This window comes from Schistocerca serialis, chromosome 3 (assembly GCF_023864345.2).
Source record: "Schistocerca serialis cubense isolate TAMUIC-IGC-003099 chromosome 3, iqSchSeri2.2, whole genome shotgun sequence".
Taxonomy (NCBI): Eukaryota; Metazoa; Arthropoda; class Insecta; order Orthoptera; family Acrididae; genus Schistocerca; species Schistocerca serialis.
In genome coordinates this window covers 171,328,835-171,332,859 of record NC_064640.1, presented here as the reverse complement: position 1 = coordinate 171,332,859, position 4,025 = coordinate 171,328,835, and the positions used below count along the sequence as shown (strand labels likewise).

Below are 4,025 nucleotides of genomic sequence, written 5' to 3'. Positions count from 1 at the left end.
ACACATTTTTCACAACGCTGACGCCATGATTCCATGGCAGCGGCGAGGGCTTCTTTAGGAGTCTGTTTTGACCACTGGAAAATCGCCGAGGCAATAGCATCACGGCTGGTGAATGTGCAGCCACGGAGTGTCTTTCATTGTTGGAAAAAGCCAAAAGTCACTAGGAGCCAGGTCAGGTGAGTAGGGAGCATGAGGAATCACTTCAAAGTTGTTATCACGAAGAAACTGTTGCGTAACGTTAGCTCGATGTGCGGGTGCGTTGTCTTGGTGAAACAGCACACGCGCAGCCCTTCCCGGACGTTTTTGTTGCAGTGCAGGAAGGAATTTATTCTTCAAAACATTTTCGTAGGATGCACCTGTTACCGTAGTGCCCTTTGGAACGCAATGGGTAAGGATTACGCCCTCGCTGTCCAGAACATGGACACCATCATTTTTTCAGCACTGGCGGTTACCCGAAATTTTTTTTGTGGCGGTGAATCTGTGTGCTTCCATTGAGCTGACTGGCGCTTTGTTTCTGGATTGAAAAATGGCATCCACGTCTCATCCACTGTCACAACCGACGAAAAGAAAGTCCCATTCGTGCTGTCGTTGCGCGTCAACATTGCTTGGCAACATGCCACACGGGCAGCCGTGTGGTCGTCCGTCAGCATTCGTGGCATCCACCTGGATGACACTTTTCGCATTTTCAGGTCGTCATGCAGGATTGTGTGCACAGAACCCACAGAAATGTCAACTCTGGAGGCGATCTGTTCAACAGTCATTCGGCGATCCCCCAAAACAATTCTCTCCACTTTCTCGATCGTGTCGTCAGACCGGCTTGTGCGAGCCCGAGGTTGTTTCGGTTTGTTGTCACACGATATTCTGCCTTCATTAAACTGTCGCACCCACGAACGCACTTTCGACACATCCATAACTCCATCATCACATGTCTCCTTCAACTGTCGATGAATTTCAATTGGTTTCACACCACGCAAATTCAGAAAACGAATGATTGCACGCTGTTCAAGTAAGGAAAACGTCGCCATTTTAACTATTTAAAACAGTTATTCTCGCCGCTGGCGGTAAAATTCCATCTGCCGTACGGTGCTGCCATCTCTGGGATGCATTGACAATGAACGCGGCCTCATTTTAAACCAATGCGCATGTTTCTATCTCTTTCCAGTCTGGAGAAAAAAAAAAAATATCGGAGGCCTTAGAACTTGAATGCACCTCGTAGGTGCCAAATAGTTGGACGTCCACGACTCTTCACAGAACATGGGGTTAGGATAAGTGTCTGCTCTGTAAAGTAGGATACATGGTGATGTGCGGCATCTCTGCTGAAAGAGGACAATGCTGGTGCACGCACAAATGTTTTGGAGCTCATCGTTCATAGTTCATTGTTGAACATCGAGCTCCGCAGCAGACCACCCCTACATGTTCCAATGTTGACCCAAAGACATCGTTAGTTTCGATTGCAGATGGCAAAGGATTATCGGGGTCGACCGTCGATCAATGGAAACTTGTCGGCTCTTCGGGTGAATCACATTTTTGCTACACAAGGTTGCGGTCGTCTCCACAAACACCGTCATCGAGATGAACGGCGGCTCGAAGCGTGCATTGAGTCAGGGACGAAGATTGGTGGGAGCAGTATTATGCTACGGTAAACATTCTCCTGTGCCTGTATGGGACCTGTGGCAGTAATGGGAGACACGCTGACAGCTGCAAACCACCTGCGTTCCTTCATGTTTGATGTCTTCCCCGACGGCAATGTCATCTTTCAACAGTATAATTGTCCTTGTCTCAGAGCCAGAACCGTGCTCCAGTGGTTTGAGGAGCATTATAGTGAACACACATTGATGCATCGGCGACCAAATTCGCTTGATGTAAATCCTACGGAACCCATCTGGGTCGCTATCAGGCGCCAGCACCGCGTACTCAAATACGCGGTCCATTATTTACGTGAATTGCATGACCTGTGCGTAGATATCTTATGCCACATACCTCCGCAAACCTACCAACAAACTGTCGGATCTCTGATACGTAGAATCACTGATGTATTTCGTCCCAAATACGGACGAATACCATATTAAGCAGGTGGTCATAATATTTTGGCTCCTCAGTGGATATGTAGTGGTAGTTTAGAAACAAAACACTTCTTTCCGAAGATAAAAGCAAATTGAAGTTTAGAACCTCTGGGTGGCATGTAGGAGGGATTTATCTAGTACACACACACACACACACACACACACACACACACACACACACACACACACACACACACACACACATAATTTCCACATATGGAATTCCCTATCAGTCTTACACACACACACACACACACACACACACACATAATTTCCACATATGGAATTCCCTATCAGTCTTAGTTGTATGCAGTTTCTGTAAATTTACCCGGAAGCGTTGGTGAAAAATAGGCTGCTTTTTTTTTTTCGAATGAGGGCACATCAGCATAATATGAGCCTAGCAGTGTTACAAAATACACCCTGCGTTATTTATGTTGATGCGACTGCTTAGCAGGTCAGCGGCAACCAATCACGTAACGCGATGTTATCATTAATAGTGTTCTGTAAACAACCTTCTTCCTGGATGAATTACGAGGGGCGTTCAATAAGTAAGGCATCACCTTTTTTATTTGAAAGCAGTTTAGTATTATTTAGGGTTCCAATAATGTAACACAATTTTATCATTAGTAGTGTTTTGTAAACCACCTCCTTCGTGGATGAATGACGAGAGGCGTTCAACAAGTAATGCAACAGCAGATTGGTTTTATTTAGGATTCCGAACACCAAATTAACCCCTACTCTTCTGGCTACAAAACCATATTTTCTAACATAATCTCCGCTCAATGCGACGGCTTTACACCGCCTTACTGGGAGAGCCTGTATGCCCGCCCGATACCACTCACTTGGTCGACGTCGGAGCCAACGTCTTGCTGCATCAATAATCTCCTGATTGTCCACGTACTGCTTCCCGCGGAGTGGATCTTTCATTGAGCCAAACAGATGGCAGCTCTTTATTGTCTTCTGTCAGGTGACGAGGAACCCAGAGGGCACACACCTTTGAGTAGCACAACTGGTGGACGAGTGTGTCACGACTACCAACAGAAACGTTCGGTTCAACAGCGAGGTGTTCGATTGTGGTCCGTCGATCACCTCGAATGAGTGTGTCCACACGTTCCAACACTACAGAAGTCACAGCTGTGTGAGGCCGGCTGGCGGGAGATCGGACATGTTTGCTCGACTTTGTTCCGCTAATGAGACGCCTCGCTCAAAGACTCAACATGCTTTTGTTCACTACCAGGTGTCCGCAGGCATTCTATATAAACTAAGCTAAAACTAAACTCCTTCCGCACAGGCCATGAAGGCCCAAAGGTACCGACTGGCCGCCGTGTCATCCGCAGCCCACAGGCGTCACTGGATGCGGATATGGAGGGGCATGTGGTCAGCACCACGCTCTCCCGGCCGTATGTCAGTTTCCGAGACCGGAGCCGCTACTTCTGAATCAAGTAGCTCCTCAGTTTGCATCAAAAGGGCTGAGTGCACCCCGCTTGCCAACAGCGCTCGGCAGACCGGATGGTCACCCGTCCAAGTGCTAGCCCAGCCCGACAACGTTTAACTTCGGTGATCTGACGGGAACCGGCGTTACCATTGCGGCAAGGCCGTTTGCAGGCATTCTATATGCTCTTACGCATATCTGCGATGCTCTGGTTTTCCGCCAAAAGAAACTCAATGACAGCTCTCTGCTTGGAACGCACCTCCATTGCAGATGCCATTTTGAAGGTTACGTATAGCGCCGTCACCATCGGAACTTCATGAAACTACAGTGGTCGAAGTGGGAATATTCCATGATTTCCCACAACAAATTCCGCATTTTTAAACCGAAATTGTCTGAAAGAAAAATATAAGTTGCGTTACTTCTTGAACGTCCCTCGTACATTGCTCTGAGCCCTACATTTAATTCTACCTCCATGTACTGTTGCGCACTAAAGTATCCGAACGACCTGCATTGAATTTCGCTTGAGTTGT

At 47.4% G+C, this 4,025-nt stretch overlaps 1 pseudogene; it reads right to left on the bottom strand.

Moving 5' to 3' along the window:
* Nucleotides 1–3,548: 3,548 nt before the first annotated feature.
* On the bottom strand, nucleotides 3,549–3,666 carry LOC126472136 (5S ribosomal RNA; annotated as a pseudogene).
* Between the last annotated feature and the right edge of the window lie 359 nt (nucleotides 3,667–4,025).